Raw genomic sequence first — 27,293 nt, 5'->3', positions numbered from 1 at the left:
CAGTACCGGTGTTATATCCACTGTGCCATCTAGCTTCCCCAATACTTTATCTCCCCACACCCTAGTATCTGATAAATGTTGAGGGATGAAATGTCTTGCAAAAGCAACAAGAAGGAGGCTAGTGTTCTTGGAATCATTGGAAGGGTTAGAGAAGTACAAGCTGTATGAAGACTAGAAAGGGAGGAAGGATCCAGACAATGGAGAGGATCAATAAGCACCTTCTTAACCAGTTATAGATTGCAATGGTCTTGGCTCCGACAGAGACTAGTATTTGTCTAGATAGCTCCTTGACACAGCCGTGTGCATCTGATTGAGCCTACATTAGAATCACCACCTCTGAATTTTTCTGCTTCTTTGCAACCTTGAGCCAACTCATTTAGTCCTCTGGATCTCAGACAATCCTACAATTTAGAGCTAGAAGGAACTCAAATGGAGATCATCTCATCTAGACCCTTTCATGTTAGAGAATAGGAAACTGAGGGCAGGAGTGGTCAAATGAGCTGTCCAAGGTACTAGTTATCCATAAGTAGATCTGTATTTCAAACTGAAATGATCTGATTTCAAATCCAGTGCTCTTTCTAGTCCACCATAATGCCAGCCTCATTTTGCTTTTTACTGAATTAATGATCACATTTTCATAGTGTTCTTCTTTGTTATTCTTTTTTCCCCCTCGTTGCACAAATAAATGTTCTTGAACATTGAGCTTACAGAATTCCTCTATACTAAAGATTACAAGTTTATCTTCATTTGGCAGTTTCAACATAGAATAGGCATCCTTTAAATCTTAAGTTCAGCAGAACCTGTGTTTTTTTGACATTGAAACTGCCTGAGGTAGTTATGTCAGAATAGACTACATAGGAGAGAGAGCATGGCATAGAACCTTGGGTATCAGACCTTAAATTAGGAAGGGTTAGATTCAAATTTGGCCTTTTCCATGTGTTAGCTATGTGACCCTGTTTTTATCTTTTGAGTCTCAGACTGTATTCTAAGAATCACCTATTAAATTTATGAACAAATTTCTTCTGTGGTGATAGAGAGAATTCCTATACTGACACAGCATGAAATGTATCATAACAGCACCGGTCAGTGCTTTGTCTCAATAGTTTTAAGAAGTTTAAATGAGCAGATTTCACTTTTCTTGTACTGGAAATGACCTGTGATTGTATGTTTTACATTCCTAGAAGTAAGTTAACTCTGTTTTTAAATTGTTTTAACTTTGCCAGTTTTTTTGAAGTCAGATCAACAAAATGTGTTTGGCTTTAGCAGTAAAGTCATGGCTGTTTGTTCCTTGATATGGTGCCAATTTCTTGTTCATGTCAGATTTCTGTAAAACTAAAAAACATTTCTTCATAACATCAAAAATACAATTTCATCAGGCCTCCCCTGTCTACTCACACAGCTGCTAGCTCAGTTGGGGCCCTCATCACCTTTCCTGTGGACAATTGTAATCTAATTGGTCTTCCTGCCTCATTTCTCCAGTGCAGTTCACACAGTTGTCAAAATTATCTTCCTAAATTTTAGGTCTCACCCTGTCACATCCTTACTCCAACACTAGTCCCTCAATTTCAAACTCCTTAATCTGGCATTCAAGGCCATTTACATTTTGGCTCTACCTTTCCTTTCCGTTTTTATATTATTCCTTTTGCTATACTTTGTGCTCTAAATTGACTAAATGTGTGCTCGTTCCCTGAACTCATAGCCTATCTTCTATCTCTATGCACTGCATTAGGTCTTTTCCCATTGCTGGACTGCAATTTTATATATTAATGTGGTCAATTTAATTCCAGTGCCTTCCCTCTGTTAATTATTTTCTACCTATTCTGTATTTAACTTACTATTCATTCCTTTATTGTAGATTGTCCTTCCATTAGATTGTAAACTTCTTGAGGACAGGGACTGTCTTGTGCTTCTTTTTTGTATCCTTAACATTTAGAACAATTCCCAGAACAAAGTAAGCACTTAATAAATGTTTAGTGAATTGAAATTGAATTAGGAGGAAACTGATAAACTGGGAAATAGTCAGTGAAGTACAACTAGAATAAAGATAGGCTTAGGGTCATACCATATGAGAATTCATTAAGGTAATTAGGAATCTTTACTCCTGAGAAAACAAGGCCAAGAAGAAGCATGATAGTTGCCTTCTAGTATTTGAAGATCTTCATGTGAAATAGTAATGAGATATATTTAACCTCAGAGGGAAGAATTAGGTGCAATGAGTGGAAGGTAAAGAGAGACTGATTTAAATTTGATATGTGGAAAAGATGCCAAAAAGTTAGAACCATGCAAACATAGAATGTGCTGCTATAAAAAAAGTTCTGCTCTCTTTTATTTGTAGACAGTGGTTTGCCTGTATTCTCCTTGTCTTATACCTTTCTCTGTTTCTCCAGTACGTTAGCACCATACCTGAAGAAGCTAGATTGCCTAATGGATATAGCTCTGGGCCTGGAATCAGGAAACCCAAGTTCAAGTCTGATCTCAGACACAAACTAGATTTGTGACCCTGAGCAAGTGATTTAACATATCTGTTCATCTCAGTTTCCGTGATCAGTTCAGTGATAAAATGGGAATAAAATAGAACCTTCCTTGAAGAGTTGTGAAAATCAAATGAGATAATATTATAAACTGCTTAGTATAATGCTACCATATAATTAGTGCTATATAAATGTTAGCTATTATTATTATTATTGACACTAACCAATACTATAATAAATAATAATAAAATGACTAACTTAAACCTATATATTATGATTTGAATCTATTTCTAGGGATAGTTTCAATCTCATGGACTTCAAGGTGTCCACAAATTCTGAAATCCTATGCTTCTGAACTGTTTCTTTCTCCTTTTCACAATCCTCATCTTCCTTCAGGCCTGAGGTCAGGTGCTACGTCTTCCATGAAGCCTCTTCTAACTAGTCAAAAATATTTCTTCCCTTCCCCAAATTCCCTAAAATACGCATTTCCCCTTTGTCCCCATTATACTCTGTGTTGTATATGTATGTACTGCCATCCCTTCTAAAAGAATATAAGCTTCTTGAGGATAAGAACCATGGCTTTTGTTGTCATTGTATCCCCGGTATCTGGCACACAGTGATTATCAATTGATGTATGATTAGCTGATGTGAATTGAATAGGTACTACTTTCCAATAACTTTATGAGATGTATTGTTCCAGTATTTTTGTTCCCATTTTACACATGTGGCAGCAAAGGCTCTAGAGAATTAAGTGACTTATTCAACATTTCATTCTTGTTTTGCCACCAAGCTAAAATTGAAACCTCAGGTTCTCACTCCCAGGTAAGGGCTCTTGCCTCTCACTCTATCACAGTGCCACAAGTCTCTTGAAGGGATGGGGAAACAGGAAGATTGTTGCCTTGTAAAGATCCGAATTAGAATTAAGTTTACTACTCTGGGAAGGTTGCCAGTCTCAAGTGTTAATAATCATCCCATTGTTTTTTAAATCATTTATAATTACATAAATAAAGCTTACTTTTTCTTCATTAATGGTAATGAACATTATTTGATTGATTGGTTGATTAATAATAGTGTAATTCTGAAGCTGACAAAACACTGAAGGCAGAAAATGACACTTGGATGTTGTCTCTGGTAAAGGAAGACAGCACTAGAGACAGAGAAGGCTTTTTCTTTAGAAGGGGCAAAATGCCAGTTTCTAAGGAGTGGGATGGAGCATTCATGTCTAGAGAAGTCCCTGTGACCAAGCAGCCCCCCAAACTGATGCAATTTAGGATTTGTTAACAGTATGTTCTCTTCAAAAGGAGGGGAGTGCTATTCCCTATAAAACACACTAGGATTGCTGTATCATACTCTGAATATGACATCTCACGAAGGAAGTAACAAGGCATTGCTGTTTCTAGGAAGACAATAGCAGACCATACTCTAAGAAAGAGATTGAAGGCACTGTAGCTGTTTAAGAGGCAGGATCTAATTTTGAATTGTGATGTTACCTTAGCCAAGTCTTCAACTCCCTGAACCTCAGTATGCCTGTCCACAAAATGGGAATAACAATACTTGCACTATCAAATACCTAGATATGTTTTAAGCAAATGGCTTTTTAAACTATAAAACTCTCTAAATAAATGGAGCTATTCTTATTGTAACTGGGAAATAATCTAATTTTTGTCCCTTTGACTCACAGTGGGAAGAAAGAGTCAGTCATGTTTTAGAATGAGTTCTTCCATTCACTAGTCTACCTGCGCCTCAGTTTTCCATCCTTAGCTGGGTGAAGCTATGAGGTGCCTTCTGGTTCTGACAGTCTATACCGACTGGTCTCCCAGTCCTGATATTGTAAGTTTGTCCTAATGTCTCTTCTAACTTTGACATTTTCTGTTTGGAAGTTATTAGAAAGACCATAGATTTGTTGCCAAAATGAAATTTGGAGGTGATCCAATCCAATCCCCTCATTTCACAAATAAGGCACTGAGGCAAAAGTGGTTTAATGATCTGCCATTGGCAGAGCCAGGATGCAAATATAGATCCTCTGATTCCAAAGTCAGCATCATTTCTACTTCCATGACAACAAGATCCACCTCCCAGCACTGATAGTCTGAGTCTTTAGTTCTGTGAACCACATGGGGTGGCTCTAGGCTGTCTGCCTCAGCATTTTAGTCCAGAGAAACCCCTGTTTTCAGTAACCATTACAAGATTCCCCAAGCCAACTGTGATCTGAGCCCCACATTTCTTGACAGATTTTCCATGTCAAACTCTGGCCATAAGGAAAGGAAACCAATGTATATGTGTGTATGCACATACACACATATTTTATTGGTCACCTGCCTCCTTCCCAAGGATTACTGATAACTAACAGATGGAGAGATCTTGAAGTTAATGAGTTTTACCTCCTGGCCAAACATTTTCCATCATCCAGTTTCTGATCCCATTCAAAAAGAATGCCATCCTGGTGTGTCAACTACAAATGCCACATTTTGGCGTCCATTTTCCATTACATATTCCTTTTATTCCCTTTTAAACATTCGTGTGTTGAGTCTCATCATAGCATCATGTTTCTGAATCATGGCCCTCAATGAGGGTTCCTTACAGCTTTGGGGAGACAAAGGAGACAGAGAGAGGAAGGAAAGCAAAGAAACTCATCTTCAAAGTATTGGGGGTCATAAACAGAATGATCAGAAGACGCTTATAAAAGTTGTTTCCAGTTACAGCAAGTAGCCAGGGTAATTTAATAGTGAGAGCTGGCATCCTGCACCCTAGAGGCTCCTGTTTCAACTCCAGATGTTTCTCATTTAACTCAGTAACATTCAGAGACAAGGCTGTGAGGCTGGTTTGCTACCGCCCTATACCTCTCTGCAAGATCAGCAGGTCGATTCCTTTGAAGAGTGCCTGCTGAACTGAGCGGGCTCAATTAGGAGACTCCAATTAAATCATTGATGATTAGGTACTGACCCATCCAATCAACTCTGCACCCTCTGATCCTGGGAATGAGAAGACATGTTAGTTGTTCATGGGGAAGAGACGATATAAAACCAAACATTTCTTTATTTTTTCTTGGTAGGCAAGGAAACATGACTTAATTTGTTCCACAGGTAGTCATGGGTTGATGACAATCTCCCTGCCCTGGGAATCTAAAGATCTGAGTCAGGTGTGATGCCTTCATTTGCTAACTACATAAGCCTTCACATTTGCAAGTCTCTCTACATTCCTCCCCTTGGTTACCTGTCTTTTTCTAGGAAACTATTTATGACAATATGATGCAGAAACATTGAGCTTTATTTACCTGCAGGCCTTCCCCCTCCTAATGTCATTCTTAAAGATTTAAAAAAAAAATAACTGTATTGGGAACTATTGTGCTCAGTTAAGGAAAGTCCAGCCTGTGAGTCTGAAAACCCTGAATTTAGATTTAACATCTGGTATCTTCCAGCTGTGGAACCCTAGGCAAACCATTACCCTCTCTTCTTTCTAGGCAGCTCTGGATAAGTCGTAGATTTGAATTGGTAGAAGGAGTTTGCATAAAAGCAATTCCAGACACAAGTATAAATGCTAATGAAAGAGTGGTCACTTGTACCATCTGCCTCTTAAAGATGTTTTTTTGAGGAAAGGACTTTGCTGGCCTATGTAATTGGCACTTATTTACAGTATTGGGATTCTGAAAGACTTGCAGGACCTGGGAACAGGACGCAGGATTCAGGCTAGAATACATGGGTGGGTGCCTCCCCTCAAAAGGATCTTGGAATTTGCTTGACCATTCCACTTAATCACTCCTCAAGGAAATGACCAGCTCTCAAAAGTCCCTTCTATTGCTCTGGTATTATGACTCCTCAACTCCCAGTTTTTCCTAAAGCCTTACCTATGCTTTAAAAGAAAGGAGAGCAAAATGAAAAACTTTTGAAGTCCAAGTGAAAGGACATTTAGATCTGAATTAGAGTTGTGAGTCTCTTAGTGGAAAGACAAAACACCTCCATGATTGCTCAAGTTTGTTGTATTAAAGAAAACATACTGAAAGCTAAATTTAATGGCTACTTCCACCTCCCCACCTCCCTTCCTCTCTGTCCTTTTCTGTCTTTCTCTCTTCTCTCTTTCTCCTCTTCTCTCTCTCTATATATTTATATATGTTTATAAATGTATATATATAAACATGTGTGTAGTTATACTTAGTTTTGATATTTATAAATTATATATTGTATTTTATAGATAAAATAATTTAAAATATATTAATACATTAAATAACATTACAGTCCCTTCCCTAGGAGCTTATATTCTGCTGGGAGCAAGAAATTTGATATGTGCACAGATGAATATAATACACAGAGTAGATGGAAGGTCATATGAAAGTTGAAGGCACTGGGGAACCCAGAAATGGTCTGTAGAAAATGTGATGGGGCAAAGGAACATTTGAGTGCAGAAAGAACTATTCCCTGGAGGAAGTGGATCCTAAGCTGATCTTTGAAAGATTATAATTACAATATTTTTAAAGTTTGTCAAATATTTTCCCCTTTCTATCTATATCTAATTTGATTTTTCCAATCATCCACATCTTATCCCTAATTTATAGATAGGGAAACTGAGGCCCAGAAAACTTAAAGGACTTAATTAGAGTCATACAGTTGTTATCTGAGGGAAAATTTGACCTCGCTTCTTCCAGACTCCAGTCCCAGCAAAGAAAAGGGATCTGCAAAGCATTTAAAACCCTAAATAATCCAACTCCCACCCAGCTTCCCAGCTTTATTGTATGTTATAATCATTCAGGAACTATTCCAATAAATAATCAGGTAGCTGTCTCCTGTACTTCTGTCCCTTTGTAAAGGTGGTCCCACATGTCTCAAATAGATTCCCTCCAAACCCCTGTCTCTTCAAATAACATCAAAGCTCAGCTCAGGTGCTACACCTGTTCCCTGCAGTTGGTAGAATTTTCCTCCTTTTCCAAGTAATTATCAAATATATGATACATTTACTTATCTTTGAATATATATTTTATGCCTCCTTCCCCACCTAAAGTAAGTTTCTTGAGGAGAGAGCCTGTTTCATTTGGGACTCTGTATCCCCGTCACTTACTAGAGTATCTTGCACGTTGCAGAAGCTTTAATAATTTTTTTTCTGATTTGCGAATTGATTTAAAATGCATCTGAGCCATAGGGGAGGGAAGGGGGGTCTCCTCTGCAGATGCTTTGAAGGCAGCATCCTGCCAGCTATTCCTTTTCCTCCTCCCTTATTCCCCCCTCCCCATCCCCATCTGACAGCTCAGCAGGGAGACTGTAGGTGAAGGAATTTGAAAGGAAGCCTCGAAGAGCAATGAGTCACAGATGTGTCCTGATGGGGAGCAGGGAGGGAGCTCCGAGCATTGTCCCTGGAGTTACCTTGCTGTGATTGACCTGTGCATCATAATCAAGCCTGCCCTTATTCCAACAGTAATTATCCAGCACAGATTTCCACTAGTGAGTCCTGTCAGGTCAAGAGGCCAATATGGAAACTGACATCAGCACCTCGTGGCAATTATCATTCAATTACAGCCACTTAGGAATCCAAGTGAATACATTGTAATCTGTCTTCTTCCGCTTTCTAGACCCCTGCTTTCCCCCTTTTCCTTCCCTATTATCAACTTTAAAAATAAAAAGAAATCACAGCCTCCTAATTGAGATTCAGAATCAGAGAACCTAGGTTCAATTATCTGCGCTATTACGTATTAGCTGTTTGACCTTAAGCAAGCTATTTCTACTCTTGGAACTCAATCTCTCCATCTCTAAAATGAGGAAATTGGACCAAATTAAGGGTTCTGAATGTTAGTGTGTTTTTAATACCTATCTATCTAATATCTATCTTTTCATCTAATTATCCATCTATCGATCCAATGATCCAACTGTTTATCTATCTATCCAACGATCTATCTTTCCATTTATCTATCCATCCGTCTTTCTTTCTATCCAATGATCCATCCATATATCAGTCATCTATCTGTCCAGTGATCCATCTATCTGTTTGTGCATGTATCTACCTATAATCTGTTTATTTCATTATAATTCTTCTCATTTATAATCTTACATATTTTAAAATATGGTTCTGAAAGGCGGGCCATAGTCTAGACCACCAGACTGCTTGAGAGGTTAAGTATATCTGGATTAGGTTACCGTTAAATTCCCTTCAAGAAGAGCTATAATTAGGCATTCTGTCCCTTAGGACAAATTGAATTTTGAAGGGTTGTGCTTGGAGCATACAGCAGACTGGCTGTCTCATTTGTGTACTAGAAGAGAGAAAGATGGAGGGGAGAAGGGTGCAGAACCAGGTGCTCACTGGGAAGAAAAGAGAGAGACGAAAACTTTCTGGTAGAATGCATCAGGAGAGAGGCAAAATTCTCATGTTACCATGTTAATTGATTGATTGATGTAGCATAAGAAAAGCAGAGGATATTATGGAATGGATAGAGTAGAGAATAATCTCACTCTTGAAAGACTGGGACTCTTGGGTAAAATTCTTGCTTCTGTAGTCTCTGTTTTGGATCTCTTGTCAGCTCTCTACAGTCTTTTTCCAGCACAAATTGAGTCATTTGTGGTGAAGTGGACAGAAATTGCATTTAAATCTGGCCTTAGTCATTTACTAGCCCTGTGATCCTGGGCAAGTCACTGTCTCAGTTTTCTCATTTGTAAAATGGGGATAACAATAGCATCTGCCTTTTAGGGTTATTGTGAGGATCAAATGAGATATTTGTAAAACATTTAGCACAGTGCCTGGCTTATAGTAGTCACTATATAAATGTTTGCCATTAATTTAATGTAGAAAATACCAGCTGTGATATGGAACATTCAGTCAACTCCGATATTCTGCAAGAGAAAATGCACACTCACTAGTTAGAAACAGAATGTTCTATGTAGCTGAAGTTTCAAACTGGTGAACATCGTTTTTGGGGGAATGAAAGTCAATCTCTTTCTGAATATCCAGTCCCTTGCTCATTTTGCTGATGCTCCTTGTGGATTCCAACACTCATGACCTATAGCCTGCCCCAAAGGAAAGGGTTTTACTGGGCTCCAAGCACTTTTAAAGAGTTGTCATACCTCCACACTCCTCTGTTCTTAATATACATTTCCACAGTATTTTTTCACAAAAATCTGTAAAATAGATAACATTGGTATTAATACCATCATTTTAAAGATGAAGAAACTCAAAATCAGAGAGGTTGAGTGATTTGTCCAGGGTCAATGAACTAGGAAACATGTCAGTCATGATTTAAAGAAATTCTAATGATGTGAACTGCAAAGACTGATGCAAAGACTGGACTCCAGTGCCATATTGACTAGGAACAAGCACTTCCTGTCTCCTCAATTTCTTTGTCTTTTAGCTCAAAATATTATGATCTTAAGTAGCTTGATGCAAAGAAAGCTGGATTGAGAGTTATTGCCCTAGTCACTTGAAGCAAATGTCTTAATTTCCATGGATTTCTGTTTCTTCATCTGTACAAATGATGGAATCTGATGCTGTATAATCTCTGAAGTAATTTCCAGACCAATTTTGGAGCCTAAGAATCTGAGAGTCCCATATTTCTACTTCTGTGATCCAGCTATGGTCTATGAAGCAGTCAAGTATCATAGTGGCTAGCACAATAGACCTTGAATTAGAAAGATCTGAGTTCAAATCAAGGCTCATACACTACTAGCTATGTGACCCTGGGCAAAATTTAATCTTTATTTGCCTCAATTTCCTCAACTATAAAATGACAGTAATAATAGCATTTAGTTTCCATTGCTGATGAGAAGAATAAATGAGATAGTACAGTGTCTGCTGTGTCACAAGTGCTGCATAATTATTCCCTTCCTTTATTCCCCACTTCCTCTGATCCATTTCCCCAGAAGTATGCTGGAACCATTTCCTACTGGCTCCAACAGTCACTTGTTAAATTTTCAGCATCAGCATTTTCACCTTGAAAATTGACAATCCCTACAAACCAATGTTTGATTTATTTTTTTGTTGATTGTCTAGACTTAAGAAGGTGATAGATAAAATGTTAATAATGCAAACTTAAAAGTGCTCTGTGTACATTTTGGGAGTAGCAAAGAGAGCCAGTTGTTAAATATTTACCAGCATGTCCTTGTGCATCCCCCCCCAGGTATCCTATTAGTTGAATGTCCACTGTTTCTTTCCTATCCCTGGACATCACTGTTAATGGAAGCATTGAAAGATTTGGCTTTAATTTGACAAATAGTCTAGAGAGGTTGTGGTTTGGAACAAGCTGACCTGGCAAACAAAATCATTGTGTTATAATAGAATTTGGTGACATTTCCAAACTAGCTGGACTTGCAAATGAACAGCAATAACAGAAATTCTAACGCTGCCAAGAAATCTCAGGGCCCAATGAATATCCATCCTAATAGGTCTGATATAGATGGAGCATCTTGAGCCAGTTCAATGTAAATGAATATAAAACTCTGCCAGATTTGAAGGGAAAGATCAGGGAGGCTAGGAGGCTACACTACACTTTAGCCCCAACTCTTTAACCCTCTCCTCTCACCTGTCAATTACCTTGTTCAGTAGACAATTTCCCCATCTGCCAGGTGAAGCTGAATAATAGCACCTGTTCTAAGTTCCTCACCAAACTCTTGTGAAGATAAACTCGTTAAAGGATGGGAAAGTCCTTTAAAAAGTGTGAATATTTTACTAACAAAATATTATTTATAAAATTCCATCCAATCCACAGCATTGTCAGGTTGCTAGCAAGAGAGATGCTTACCAGAGAAGAAGTAGTGAAACAATAAGCTTTTATTAAGTGCTTACTGTGCGTCAAGCATTGTTCTAAGTGCTGAAGATTTGACAAAAGAAAAAAGATGGGCAGTCCCTGCTCTGTAGGTGCTCAGATTCTCAACTTGCAATTACAAACAAGATACCAACAGGATAAATTATAGATAATCAATAGAGGGAAGGCACCAGAATTAAGGAGGATAGGGAAACTCTTCTTGCAGAAGGTGGGACTTTATCTGGGACTTGAAGGAAGCCAGGGAACCAAAGAGGCAGAAATAAGGAAGGAAAGCATTCCAACTTAGAGGGGGATAAGCATTGAAAATGCTGCAGTTGGGAGATACAATGCCTTGTGTGAGGAATATCTTTTGTCAAGGGGGCCATTGTCCCTGGATATCAAAATACCTGGGTGGGAGATATGGAATATAAAGTGCAATAAGACTAGAAAAAAAAACAAGATGAATGGGGAAGAAGTATCTAAATATCTTTAAACACCAGAAGATTTTATATTTGATCCCAGGAGTGATAGGGAACCACCAAAATTCATTGAAAAGGGATTGATATGGATAGACCTGTGTTTTAAAAAATGATCAGTTTGACAGCTGAGTAAAGTATGGATTGAAATGAGGAAAGACTTGAGGGAAGGAAGCCAACGGTCAAGCAATGCAATAGTCCAGTCACCAGAAAGGGAGCACACTTCCTGGAAAGAGACCTGATTTCTTGCCAAGTGACCTAGGTTGAGTGTTTAACTATTATACATGTGAATCTGAGTAAATTGCTTCATCTCTCTGACCTGAAATTCCCTTATCTAGAAAATAATAATACTTGTACCATAGAATTCTTGTGAGCAAAGAAATTTATAAATCTTTGTCTGGATGAAAGAATAAAAAGCATTTAGTAAGTGCCTATTCTGTGCCAACCTCTATACTAGCTGGGAAAGCAAAACCAAAGCCAGGACAGTCCCTGCCCTAAAGATGTTTGCATTCTAAAGAGAGACCAAATATATAGACTTATTATGGCAAAGGCTGGGGTACTCTGAAAGTTCTAGCATAGTGAATGGGGCTACTGAGGAGTCCACTGCTTCACTCCATCCAAAAATAATGACAAGCATTGATTCGATCGTAGCTAATGGTTACAAAAATGGAGGGAGTGGGGGCAGGATAGCAACTAGAGAGCTGGCTTCAGAAGGGATGGCCAAAGAAGAAAGGCATGGATGGAGTTGGTCTAGAAATGACTGCCTCCAATCACCAGTGCTTAATGTTGTTGGGAGAAAGTTCTTCCCAGAAATGGTCTATGTAGGCAGGGAGGTTGCAGATTAGATACTATTGTATGTGATCAGAGATAAGGGAGTCAGTCATAAAAATGTAGGCTCCTTGATGACTGGGACTTTTTTACTTTTTTATAACCCCCAAACCTGGTCCAGTGCCTGGGACATAGTAGACAGCTAATAAATATGTTATTTGATTTGCATCATCATTATCATCATCATCATCATCATCATCTGTTGGAAAGTAGAGGAACTAGGACTTGAATGCAAGTCTCCTCCTCACTACAGATTCAGTATGAGTACAAATTTCATCACTGCATTTATTTCCTGAGTATTCCTTTTACTCCATAGATCAGAAATCAGATAAAAGCTGTTTCAGGTCCCAATAAAGACATAGTCTGGTGAGCAAAAAGAGTATAAGACTCAAAAATTAAGAAACTTGGGTTACTTCAATGAATGAATATACAGACTACAATGATCTTAATGTAAATGACATTTCCATTCCACCCCCCACAGCCCTCAACTGGCTTTTATAATTCACAAGCATTCTTTTTCTGTATATGTTTATATATATTTTTACTTTCACAGAGATCTTATTTTGGGGGAGCATTCTATATTTGAGGATAGCCTATACAGAACTGTATGGTATTATGCAGAGAAATTAGGCCATATATGTAAAGAAGGAATATAGTCTATGTTGGAGCTTGGGGGAAAAGACTTAAAAAGGAGAGAAGCAGCTTTCTGTGAGCTTCACTGGTTGAAAAAATTGAATTCGCATAATTCCTTGGATACATTATCGGACAAGGATTATGGTAATATTCCCAGAAGCCAAATGATCTATAGGTGTTTAATGTATTCATGGACTCTAAAGGTTCCCATGTGCAGTAGGCTGGGAGGATTCAGAGCTGTTGGTTGGATAGTTCACAATTGGTATTTTTTCAAAAATATCTAGGGCCATGGTTGGCTTTTAAGATTGGCTTCCCAGGAGCGTTTGTTGGACACTTGTAGAATGCCGATAAGGTTTCTGGAGAAAGCAGGATTTAAAGTGTCATTTATACCTGTATAAAATCATGCCATTTAAGGTATCATACATAAGAACTAGAAATGAAAAAAAAAAAAGAATCATTCTTATCATCCTCTTTCAGAAAAATCAGCTTTGGACATTCAACCGTGGCTATTCTGGGACAGACTGGGACATGGACATCTGATAACTAGCTGAGTCCTGCAGGCTGTTTGCTTCAGATAGAAAAGCATGACAAGGAGAGGCCGTAGGGTACAGGTGAAGGAGGTGGAATGAGAAGCTTCAGGCCTGGATCCTAATCTGAGCTCTGTGACCACTTGAGTCACCTTGCACATAATGATTTCTTCCCTTGATCTCTGTTTCCTTATCTGTTAAATAGGGAAATTGGACTAGATCAGAGGCTCCTGGCTTTTTATTGTGCCATGGATCTCTTTGGAAATCTGGTGAAACCCCTTCTTCAAATAATGTTTTTATTTGCATATAGTAAAATACATAGGATGAAAAGGAAAGTAATTATTGAAATTTGATATAATTGAAATAATTGAATTGATTTGAAATTTTGAATTGATTTAAATAATAATAATTACATGTTATATAATTGTACTGTTATCATAGTAGCTAATATTTATATAATGCTTATTATGTGCCAGGCAATGTGCTAAAAGCAAGTTTATAATTAGTATCTCTTGATGCTCACAATCCTGAAAGGTAGGGGCTATTATTATCCCCATTTTATTAGAAGAGGTAACTGAGGCAAACAGAGATCCAGGGCTTTGCCTACTACTACTAATGATAATAATAGCTAATATTTATATAATGCTTATTATGTGCCAGTAACTATACTAAGCCCTTGACACTCAGTTTCTCATTTTATACTAATCGTAGCCCTGAAAGGCAGGATATAATTATCCCCATTTTTACAAATGAGGAAACTGAGGCAAATAGGGGTTAAATGTTTTGCCCAAGGTCACAGAGCTAATAAGTGTCTGAGGCTGAATTTGAAATCAGATCTTCTGACTCCAGGCTCAGTGAGCTATCCAATTTTAAATAAATTCACAAATCTCAGTTTAAGAACCCCGTATTATATGGTCTCTAACTTGAACATATCAAATGATATAATAGCTGTAAAGCACTTAGTATGGTGTCTGACACATAGTAGACTTGTGATAGTAGGCTTTCCTTCTTATTCCTTTCTAAGTATGAATATTCTATGATCAAAAGTTCTTTCCAGCTCTTATAAACTTTCTGTTTTCTAACATTCCATGTTCTAAGGTCCTTTACATTCTATCTCCTAAGGTTTCTTCCAGCTCTTAAATTCTGTGTTCAAACATTCTATGTTCTAAGGTGCCGTTCTAATACCATCAGTTTCTTTGATTGACACAAGTACAACATCTCAAGTCAAGGTTCTATTCCTGGGAAACAAAACTAAATGGAATTATTTCCAAGGAAGGTAAAATATTAAAGGAGACGGAAGCATATATGATTTTCATGTTGAATATTTTTATTCATCTTCCTCAATAGTTATTTTCTATATGTTTAGTTTTGTGATCATTTTATCAAATACTGGGGATACTTAAAAACCCATTAATAAACAAACAGCTTGATATCTTCTTAAGCCTCTTTCCAGCTCCTTCATAATCAAAAGTCATGTGCATTTCTTGATAGCATGTTCATTTTTCAAGGCACATTTCAAATGCTTCATCCTCCAAAATTATTATCATAATTATCACAACTAACATTTATATCACATTTTAGGGTCCACTTACATATATTATCTCATTGGAATACATCTTTGTGAAGTAGGTGCTATGATCAATCTCATCACAGATAAGGAAATGGAGGCTGAAAGAGTTTAACTTGTCTATGGTCACTCAGCTTGTAAGTTTCCAAATCAGGATTTGAACTTTTTATGTCTGAAGCAGATTGAACTTGGGTCTTTGTGAAGCAAAGTCTAGTGCTCTGTCTACCATGAACATTTTTCTATAAAGTCCTTGCACATTTTGTTGTTGTTCAGTCACACCCAATTCTTCATGACGACACTTGAAGTTTTCTTGGCAAAGATATTGGAGTAGTTTGCCATTTTCTTCTCTCGCTCATTTTATAGATGAGAAAACTGAGGCAGACAGGACTAAGGGACTTGCTCAGGGTCACTCAACTAGTCTCTAAAGCTGGATTTAAACTCATGAAGATGAATCTTCTGATTCCAAGCCGTTATGCAGTGTGCCACCTAGTTACTCTGCCTTGTACATAGTAAGCACTTACTAAATGCTTGTGGAATAATGTGGAATAATATTAATTAGAATGCAATAATTTATCTAAAGATAAAGATAAATTTATTACAACCATTCATGAGATCAAAAAAACCAATTATTTTTTATTATCATTATTAGAAAAATGACATGGAGGTCATATACAGAGCTGTAAGGCCGGTTAGGCTAAAGAAGCCTCACGGAAACTCAGGTATAATAAGACAAGATTTGAATCCAAGTTCGTGGGCTCTTCAGCTGGTGCTCTTGTCATAGTAACACATACTGGGCTTTCTAAAGTTATTCTAGCAGAACATGTGCTCGGTCCGCTGCCAAACTATTCAATCTATCCAGTTTTTTTTTTTTCCCAACTCTTAAGTCTTCTCTAGCCACTGTACCACCTTTCACCATATGGACAGACACTATTTAAAATTTCCCAGAGATGTTTGCCAATTTTCTTATTACTACATTATAACAAAGCAAACAATAATATAATAAAAATCTCTTATGACATTAGTCAGTTCCTGGGTATTCTAGGGTATTCCCTCCACCCTTTGGATACTTGGGCCAACATACCATCAGAACAGGGACCCACCATCACAATTAGGCCCTTCTACACACTGGCTCTTTCCCAATGCCTACAATATTCCATGACACAAGACTGATCCTACCTCAGTAGGAGTATCATGCTATCAGTGAGATGGGGATTGATGAGGTATTGAGTGTCCCTTCTTTCACCTGCCTTGTCTCTCCCCTCACCTGGTCCCTTCCCATAGATAGAGGGGAGTGTGTAGAAACAGCTCCCATCAGCCCCATTTCATTTGTCTGCCAAGTAAAAAGTCCTGGTCTCTGGGGCAGCAAAAGGGGGAAGTTGTGGCATGGGGGATACAGATATTATCATTATAAAGATTATATAGCTTGAGTTCTATATATAAAATCTTAAGATTTATGGATCTAATTTAAGCTTTTATAGTATGAACTTAAGCCACTCAGAGCTACAGCTCTCATTTATAATATTGTTCCTTTGTTTCTAAATGCCCCCATGTCACTGTTTCACCTAATGCTGTGTTTTCTGAGAGTCTATTAACAGCTTTAAGAAACTTATTATGCTCGGTCCCAGAGAGGAGAACTAAGTGGAAATTACAGGGAGGCAGATTTTGGTTCAATATAAGGAGGTACTTCCTAACAGTTGAAATTGCACCCAAGTGGCCTGGGTTCTCCTGTGAGAACCCATGAGAGGTCATGGAATCATAACATGTTTCCCTGAAGATAGGTTATATACTGTCTAATCCAACCCAGGAATTTTACAGGTAAAGAAACTATACCCCCGATACTGAGTTTCCCATCATCACCTAAAGTTCAAATATGATGACCATTTTTCAGAGTTGTTAGTATGTTCCTACCTTCGACATACTGTAATTATCTGACTTCTTTTTAGCCTTCATTTTGACATCCCATCACACATCAGCTTCAACTTTGCCATTTGTTCAATTACAAAGAACTTTGAGAATAGTCAATGGGAGACTGTGAAATCCCCACCAGCAGGCAGAAAGGGGAAAGAGGAGTCAAAATTCACTCCTAAATACTACTTTTATTACTGCTTGTAAAAAATATGTTTTAGAAAAAAATGGTTTTTTAAAGGGATAGAATAAGGGATATTTAAGAAATCTATAGATTTCTTTTATTCATGTTATCTCTTTCCCCCAGTAGACTGGATAATTGAGACCTAGTTGTTTCACTATCACAGTTCTCTCTTTACAAGTTTCCCTACATCAAAGGTATGTTTTGAAGGAGCTGTCTGCTGTAGTTTCTAATGAATGCTGATTTAAGTTTTTACATTTGATCTCATACTTGTAGACAGCATACCTTCTACCCTCAGATACCTACTCAGAACATGAAATTGGTCAGCATGTCTGAGGAGTTTTTTTTTTAAACAAAAATTTATGTGTATGTATATATGTATATGCATTTTTATTTATTCATTTGCTTGTTTATTTATAGGCAACCCTTCCTGTTAGTTACAAAACTTAGGGCATCTAAAGATCTCTGACCATCTGTCTCAATATATCTCAAAACAGCACTAGAATTAGCTGGAAATAAAAATGAAATTATCCCCTCCCTGTCATTACATAACCTCTGTTTGCCTGTGCTATCATAAAATTTGTTAAAAGGTGGAATAAGATTAATCAAATAATAAGCCTTTATTAAACAACGACCACATAGTAGGCATTGGTTGATTGTGGGTTGTTGTCCTTCATGCTCAAAGAGGAACAAAAGGTGGTTGGAGTCAAGGTATAGTATTTCTGATTGTGGCTGATAGATTATATGAACTCAGAAGGTTTTACTACAGGTCAGACAGGAGTAATTAATGTTTGCTTTTGGGATAAATTATTGAAATTTGTGCATCTAAGGTATTTCAATTCTGTTTTGCCCATAGAGCTCATGTCATGATGGACAGTCTTGTGCTATACAATTAATTACAGATTTCTTCAGAGAGACTTTGAGAATGTCATTGTATTGCTTCTTCTGACTGCCATGTGAGCAGGTACCTTGTGTATAGGGGGAAAAGACTCTGCAAAGTCCAAAGACAAAAGCAGAACAGTCTCTGCCTTCAGGGGTATACAATACAAGTAATTTTGAGGAGAGTCACTAGGATCAGGAAGGTCTACAGCTCATTGCTGTCATCATCATAATCATTGTTATTGTTAGTATGCATACAGTAATTAAGATTTCCATCTCTTATCCCTCACTTTCCCTGCATCATTGGTGCTAAACTTAAATAGGAATGGAGGCCGCTAAACTGAACATTGTCCATCTGCAATGCTTGTCCAAAGCACATTTAATGATAGAATAACTCAATCATCTGCCCAAACAATCTTGCTATGATTTCTACATTATGCATCATTATGCGGTTTCCATCCAGTTGTTTTTCTATTTCTTGTGGGAGGTTGGTTGATGAAATCTTTTCCCCCAGTTAATAAATTGTATTTGCCTTTTTAAACATCAGTATAATTTTCTAAAATATCTGACCCTCACTGAAAGTTCCCTTGTAATACAGAAAAATTTGAGCAAAACCCAATGGAAAAATGACCATATTTTATGGTATTCTGTACTTGTAGTCCCTCACCTCTCCACTGAGTCAAAAAAGAGAGTTGCCTCCTCCTTTTTTCTCTAAGGTCAAGATTGATCATTATAATTAGCTTAAGTTTGGCACTAGTTAATATGTTTGAGCCAGTCTTCCCATTTCCCCCTGAATTCCTCATATTTCTTATTTCTATAAGATAATAATATTCTACTATAGATATGCCAGAAATTTTTTCAGATATTCCCAAGACAATGGACATTTTTTCGTTTCCTTTTTATTCTTCTTCAAAGAGAAATATATAAATAGATAACTATAATTGTAATTATTATTATAGTTATATAGAGAACTTTTTGTTCATTTGGTAATTGACTTCCTTTGAGTTTTGCTCTCAATTCTGAAATCAAAGTATGAATAGTTTTCTAACTTTTCTTTGGACCAATGTCTTTTGAGTTACCTTGGATCTTATTAAGAAGTCCCTATTGTATCCTGGGATTTGAGTCAGTCAACAGAGTATCATGCATAAATAGGAGCATCTGGAGTACCTGATGTTCCATGAAAGATTTTTTTTCTTTCCTTCATTCTCTTTGTTTCTCTTCTTCCTTTCCTCTTTCTTTTTTCCTTTCCTTTTTTTCTTTCTTCCTTCCTTTCTTTTTTATTTTATTCTTCCATTTTCTTTTTCTTTCTTTCCTTCCTTTCTTCTTTCTCCTCCTTCTCTTTTTTCTCCCTTCTTTACTCTTCTCTTTCTGCTCTTCCTCTTCCTTTTCCTTCTCTATTATGATTATGACAATACTTGATCTTTGCTTCTTGAAATTAAGAAGTGCTGTTATTTAACTTCTCAACTCCAGGCAGTACTCTAGGTCTATAATGTGGGGATTCTATTTATAAAGTTTATTTATATTCTAGGTGCTTTAAATGCACTCATAAAACCATAGAATTTCATCATATATTTGAGCCTTCCCGGTGTCTACAGATGCGATTAAGAAATTTCTGCCCATTTCTCTGAGTTCTCCCCCCTGAAGCTGATCAGGAAAATATTAAGCATATAATAGAAGTATAAATAAAATGATATATAAGACTTGGGATAAAGAATAATTTCTGCTTGGGAGGTTGAAGGAAGCCCAGAAAAGCCTCCTGAAGGAGGTGACTTTGCGATTGGAGTTTTAAAGAAATATAGGATGGACGAGAAGGCTGTCTAGGGATTGTGACCATGTAAAAGTGTTCAATGAAGTTCATACTATAAAAGCTTAAATTAGATCCATAAATCTTAAGATTTTATATATAGAACTCAAGCTATATAATCTACATGAAACAATGAATAGGCCATTTTGCTAGAGTGTGCTCAAGACATATGAAAAGTCATAATGTATGTGACAGGTGGCTAGATAGCATGGTAGATAGAGCACTGGGCTTGGAACCAGGAAGATTCATTTCATGAGTTCAAATCCAGTCTCAGATACTTATTAGTTATGTGGCTCTGGGCAAGTTACTTAACCCTGTTTGCCTCAGTTTCTCATCTGTAAAATGATCCAGAGAAGGAAATGACAACCTACGCTGATGGGGTCACAAAGAATCAAATATGACTGAAGCAACTCATCAGTAGCAATAATGGATTGTTAATTCAGGTTAAGGTAGTGTGAGGGCTGCAAATGCCAAACTGAACTTGAACTTTACTCAGTGGAATTGGAAACCGTGGCAAGTTTGTAAGCAGTCACAGAACATAATCTGATCCTTGCACAAGAAAGATTAATTGGACAGTGATGTGAAAGCAAACCAGCTCTCAGAAAAGGAGCTGTGATAAACATATTTATGTGAAAGCATAAATTTATTGTACACTCATTAATTGAGGGTCTGCCGTATGTGGCTCTGCTGTATGCTCCTGAGATTAATAGGACGTGTTCCTTGTCCTTAAGGAATAATACAAGCTTACATTTTAGAACAATCTATGGTTTGCAAAGGACTTTTTAGTAATAGCTCTGTGAGATGGGAAGGGCAAATATCATTATCCTCATTTTACAGATGAGGAAACTCAGAGCAGTGACATGCTTTACACATAGTCACTCAGTTCAAAAGTGTCAGAAGCTGGATTCAAATTCAGCTTTTGATTCCTAGGCCTATTATATCCTCCACTTAACTGCATTGTCTGTCATAGAAGAGAGCAGGAGAGACAAGGCCCTTGCATAAACTAGTGTCGTTTTTGGCTCCCATCTCATGATGCAATTTCTTTGGGTCGTCCCAAATTCGGGTTCATCCGACATCAGCAGCCACCTCGCAGCATGCAGCCTGAGCCCAAGCTTGGCCCTAATGAAATTCAAGTTGTGTTTTTAAGGTGCACTGGTGGTGGTCTGTCCCACATGAGCTCTGGCCCCCAAAATTAGTCCCTTGGTTCATCTCCTAAAAATGTTGGTGATGACATCGCCAAGGCAACTAGTGACTAGAAAGGGCTAAGAATCCCCATGGACTTGCCATTCAGAAAAGATAGGCCCAGATTAAGGTTGTGCTTTCTGCCCCAGCCTTGATCATCAGAGCCCTAAAGGAACCTCTTCGGGACAGAAAGGAGCAGAAACATCAGTGGAAACATCAGTGTCTATGAGATTATCCACCTAGTTCCACAGATGAGGCACTGACCCCTGGCAAGAGACCTTTATGGATCCATTAAAGAGATACTTGGAAGAGCGCAGTCTGTGGGCTTCAACATCCTCATGATGTCATTGATGACATCAGTAGTGGTGCTATGGAACGTCCAGCAAGCTAAAGGCTACAAAGGAGACTATTGCAATAAATTAACATTTGATAACAACAACACACACAAAAAAAGAAAAAATGAATGTCATACAAGGTGAACTGTGATAAGCAGAGATGGGGGAAGGTGAAGGGGAGGGATAAAAAGAAGGAGAAGTAAAGGGAGAAGAGAGACAGACAGAAAAAGGGAAGAGAAGAGGGGGAGGAGAGGGAGGAAGAGGAGACAATATTATGTAGATGCAAGCAATGTTTCCCTCTTCTTGCTGGACTGATCACAAAGGCAAGACTGATAAGATAGCATTTGAGAAGCTTTGAGGAATAGGTAGCAATTAAAGCAGAAAGAATAGGCACTCTGAGAAAACTGATCATTGTTTTACTTAAATATATTATATAGCTAAAATTTATGTAATGCTTGAGGTTTAGGGAAACATTTTCCATATATTTCTCATTGGCTTTTATCACAACTTTTTATAGTAGGTGTTATGTTTATCCCCATTTTATAGATAAGGAAACAGAATGTAAGAGAGGCTAAATGACTCGCCCACAGTCACACAGATAAGTATTTGAGATAGAATTTGAACTCTGTCTTTCTGACTCTAAGTACATCAATCCATTGTACCATGCAATAATCTCTTGTTGTAATTCCTAAACTCTATACTCTTTTATTATTTTGTATTTTATGATCTTTTATTATTTTAAGGGCCTTATGGCTCTCATAGCATTACTTGTATTATCATTATGTATCTTCATCTCTCATCCTCCTTCCTAGAGCCTAAGAATACGTCAAAAGAAAAAAAAAAACCATCCTTTGTTCTTCCCCATAGAACTAAGCATAGGATCTTATATATAATATAATAAATATCTTTGAATTGATAGGTGGATGGATTTTGCTTTGGGAGCAAAACCTTAAAGAATCAGACAGCACAAAGGAATTCACTTCTTTATCCAGACCTAGAGGCCTCTATTGCTTCCAAAGTGCAAGTAATTATTTAGAAGATCAATCGGGGTGAGATTTACTAATCAAACCATATCCCGGTATTGCTCACTTTAGCTATTGATCAGCTGTAAGACTCCCTGGCATCCATTTAGCTGAGGATTGTGTAGACAGAGGTCATATCCTTGACACCATCTGCTGGACCACGAAACCAGAATAAGAGCCAAACTGTCTGATAAACTATAATTATTTTCCATCCTAGTGCTATTTAGCCTGTCATTTGAGATTCCTATTCCTAGGAAAGTTCTTTGTGTGGCAAACAGCTGATGAGATGAAAATGAATCATTTTTAGGTATCTGGACACATCTTATCACTTGGGGTTCCTTATATTTTGAGCATCAGTCACTGACCCCAAAGTAGAAGAAGCAGGCAATCTTTATTTTCATGTGATTATGGTTTTGTGTTGTGTTTTTTTTTTAAGATTTTGAATAAACCATAGCAGCCCAAGTTATACCAGTGCCCCTTGGTAATGGACAATCTGTTTCTGAAATGACAGCTTACTATACTTGCCCCTGGCTTTTTCATAGTTTGAGTTTCTGGTTTCTTGTTTTGTCTATTCTTCTACTTTGTCTACTCCCTTTGGTAACCTTTCTCAGGATTTTATTGTTGCAGCATCATTTGAGTCATGTTTGAATCTTCGTCATCTCATTTGGGGTTTTCTTGGCAAAGATACTGGAGTTGTTTGTTAATTCCTTCTCGAGATCATTTTATAGATGAGAAAACTGAGACAAAAGGAGTTAAGTGGCTTGCCCAGGGCCATACAGCTAATAAATGTCTATGGCCAGATTTGAATTCGTGAAGATGAATCTCTTGACTCTAGATATGGCATTCTGTCTCATAAGCCACCTAGCTGGCTCAAGTCCATATTCCCAACTTCCTTAAATTTTATGTTTTTGGTTCTTGCTCCAGCCCTACATATAGCCTACTGAAAGAATACTGGACTCCATATCTGTGTTTGAGCTATACTTATCTTACTAGCTATGTGACTATCAGTTTGTTTGAGCCTTGTTTGAGGCTCATTTTTCTAATTTATGAATGTCAGAAATAATACTTTTATATGTTCTTTTTTAGAGTTCTTGTGAAGAAAATAGATTATCAATTTGAGTCTTTATTATTATTATTATTTCATTTGACTTTCCACTGATTGTTTCAATGATCACAGAGGTCCTATGCTGCCCAAGTCTGGACTATGGGCCATTAATCACTTAATTTTTACTTAATCCTTCCGAACAAGCCTCAGATAAACTCCAATAGCATGTTGCCTATGAATGATAGAAGCAGGATCAGTTCCATGATCTCTCTCTTCTATCACATTTCTAACATTTAGAGAGAGAAATGGTCAAAAAAGGTAAATGATTTGGGATCTTGAGACATGAACTTAAATCCTAACTCCTCCATTTATAAGTCATATGACCTTGGGTAGATACCTTCTCTGAGCCTGAATTGTATGGGAATAATACTTGCACTGACCTCCTCACAAGCTTGTCTGAGATAAAAGAGCTAAAGCATATTGTAAAATTGAATTCAGTCTGTAAGTAGAGCAAAGCACAATTTCCAGGAATGAGGAGATAATAGTGCCCTTTATTCTGCCCCGGTCAGATGACATCTAAAATATTGTATTCACTTCTTGGTATCATATTTTAAGATGAACTCTGATAAACAGGAGAGTATCCAAAGGAAGTCAACCAGAATGATGAAATACTTGGAGTTCATGCCATCTGAGGGTCATTAGAAGGAACTGGGGGAGTTGTCTCTTTCATTTGATTTGCTAATCCTGTCTGAGAGACTTTTAGTCCTACTCCCAAAGGTCTGATCAATCAACAAGCATATATTAAACGCTCACTATATATCAGATATTATGCTGTGCATTGGGGATTATTGGGAGAAAAGCAAAACCATAAAATTAGTTGAGCCATCAAAAAGCTTACATTCTAGTGTAAATTACATATAAAAAGCACATAGTAAATGGAAAGCCCTCAAGGCAGCAGCCCACAACACATAAGTCACTTTCATTAAGTTCCTACTAAGACACTGTAGCTTGATGGTGGTCCTGGGCTCTCAAAGGCTGTGCCAACAGAACATAAGCTCTAGCAAGCCCTGGCAGGAAGAAAAGACTGTGAATGTAAATCCTATACCCAATTATCATGTGAGGACCAGTCTAGTGACAAGCAGGGAAAAGCTTCTCACTGGAAAAGTGAGCTTCCAGGTGGGGATCAGTTTTTATATATGTCACCTAAACACAGGATTTCTTTGACTTTTTCTACTTGTGCTCCATTTTTTTTAGCCTGAGAAACTTTTATGGAATCCCAGGTATACAAATCAAATATTTACTAGTAATAAATCATAATTTCATAATCCCCACATTCAGTTATGAGACTCCATATAGCATGATGAACCACAATTTAAGAAGCTAGGATCTGAGGCCAGATTCAAACTCAGGAAGATGAACCTTTCTGATTTTTAATCCCAATTCTCTCTCCCCTGAGCCATCTAGCTACCCAATACACAGGATACCTAGTTCTTAAACTTCTTCCAGAGTGCACACATATCTTGCTCTGGCATTAATGGTTGTAGAGGTTGGATCAAATGGGTTAAACAAGATCGATCAATTAACTAATCAATGAACATTTGTTAATCACTTAATATGTTCCATTCACCTTGCTATAAAGGGCAGCATTGGAGTGCTGTGGTTCACTGCTCTCAAGATGTTTGCTTATGGGAAAGTGCCATGTGTGTGTATGTGAGTGTCAGCTTCTGTGTCTTTGTGAAAAATAAATCCTCTGATCCAGCTTAAAATGAATCTTCTGAATTCACTGATCCCGATGCCATGTGACCAGAACAGTGTAAATAAATAATGCTTGCAAATAAAATAATAAAACAAATTTGAGGTGATTTGGGAAGCACTAGCAGTTAGGAAGTTGCCTAAGACATAAAATGGAAAGGGAATGAGTACCTTGTAGGCATGAGGAACAACTAATGGAAAAGCAAAGAGATGGAAAATGTTATGGTGAGAATGAGCAGTAGGTCTGTACATAAGTGAAGAGAAGATGCCCTTTTGAGTTTTTTTGGCTCAGTCAAAAGCTAGCACTTTTTCTCATTAGAATCTCCCAGAAAACTCCACCCAAACCACTGTGTTTTTACACTACTTTCCAGGAAGCAGCCAGGAGAAATTCAGAGCCCACGATCATTCAATAATTGAATAGCGAAACATGTTGTTTGATTTAAAAACCGATTGCTAATGTAAGCTATTGTATAACAAGTTCCTAGCCAGAGTCCCCTCATATTGACCCTTGCGGTAATTGGAATTTCAATTATTCATTTTCAATTACATGCATAGCCCGATGATCACAAATGTCATTAAGTATTAAATTATATCTAATGATGGATTGATAGAGGGATACTTCCTTGGATCATTTCTCTTGTTAATGCTAGTAAATCAGCCTTCTGTTTTGTTTTAGTGGAAGAACTTCTAAAAGATGCAAAATCAGATATAAGGTAACATATTGGCTGTACTGTTGGCCACCTGCAAGGCCCGTCACTTACTGAGATATGCCCCCATTCATAATACATTCTTCCAGATGCCAGGAACAATATTGTGTGCTTTCCATATCCTGGACCCCTCAGGAAAATCTGTTTTGCCGGATATGGTTTAATGGGAAAAGAACAGGACTGAGAGTCAGAAGACATGGCTTTAGATCCTGACTCAGACATTCCAGCTGTGTGACTTTGGGCCATTTTCTCCCCCTTCCTGAACCTGGGTTTTCTCATCTATAAAATGGGAGTAATGATGTTTGTACCCTTTGTGTGCTATAGAGATATGAGCTTTTTCAAAATTATACCTTTATCCTGTGTATTGTTATCCGAGCTGCTGGTAGCAGTATTAAGAAAGAAGAAAGAAGTCTTCACCTATAAAATGATGATCATAATAACACCTAACTCATAGAGTTGTGAGATAATATGGAAAATGCTTTTCAAACGCCAAAGTGCTGTAACTGTTGTGATTATAAGAAGTGTGACCCTAACCACTGGTCTTACAGTCAGAAATGGGTAATACTAATAGTATGAGTTGCTCTTGTTATTAAGAAAACTCTCAGTTGGGGACTTTTGAATTATCTCTTTCAGAGAGGCATGAAGTTAAACACGTTTGTGCAATTGTAATCAAAAGTCATTGGTTAGAATCCAATGTGAAAATGGTGATCTTACTTCATGTCTCTTGGTCTGTTTTCCCATCTGTAAAAAATGGTGATTGGACCAGCCAGATGACTGGTATTTATTAAACTTCTGCTATGTGCCAAGCACTGTGCTAAGTACTGGGGACACAAAAAAAGGTAAAACAAAAAAAAATTTATTCCCCACCCTCAGAGAAATTCACAATTTAATGGAGGAGATACTGTGCCAACGGTTATCAACAAAGAGGCAATCTGGAGAAAATTGAGAGTGGAAAGGACTAAGATTAAGTAGGAATGGGGAAAACTTCTTGCTATGAAACTAGTTTCTAAGCAATCTTCCTGTAGTACATTTTGGCATGGGATTTCTAGCTTGTGTATGTATGTGCAACTGGAAGAATTTGGTTCTGCTTTGCTTTTCCACATCAACTGAAAACTTCTCTTTCTGAATAGACCTCAGTGCAGTCCTTAGCCTAGGCCTTCTCTCCCAGCAATGCAGCCAACTGGAGTTTCTTTCATAGTCTGAGATATTCTTTATTGGCAATGAGCTACTTTTATATCTAATATTTTAGGTGTTTTATGAAACAAA

General features: G+C 37.6%; 1 protein-coding gene and 1 pseudogene across 1 annotated transcript in view; both read left to right on the top strand.

The window, feature by feature from the left end:
• The window catches only part of TENM4 (teneurin transmembrane protein 4), a 1,176,249-nt gene that overhangs the window by 246,303 nt on the left and 902,653 nt on the right, over nucleotides 1–27,293 (top strand). The gene's annotated exons all lie outside the window — the stretch shown is intronic.
• Nucleotides 20,898–22,666, top strand: LOC127555127 (60S ribosomal protein L12-like; annotated as a pseudogene).

Source organism: Antechinus flavipes, chromosome 3 (assembly GCF_016432865.1).
Source record: "Antechinus flavipes isolate AdamAnt ecotype Samford, QLD, Australia chromosome 3, AdamAnt_v2, whole genome shotgun sequence".
NCBI lineage: Eukaryota > Metazoa > Chordata > Mammalia > Dasyuromorphia > Dasyuridae > Antechinus > Antechinus flavipes.
The sequence above is the reverse complement of the archived record's forward strand: the minus strand, read 5'-3'. Positions and strand labels throughout refer to the sequence as shown.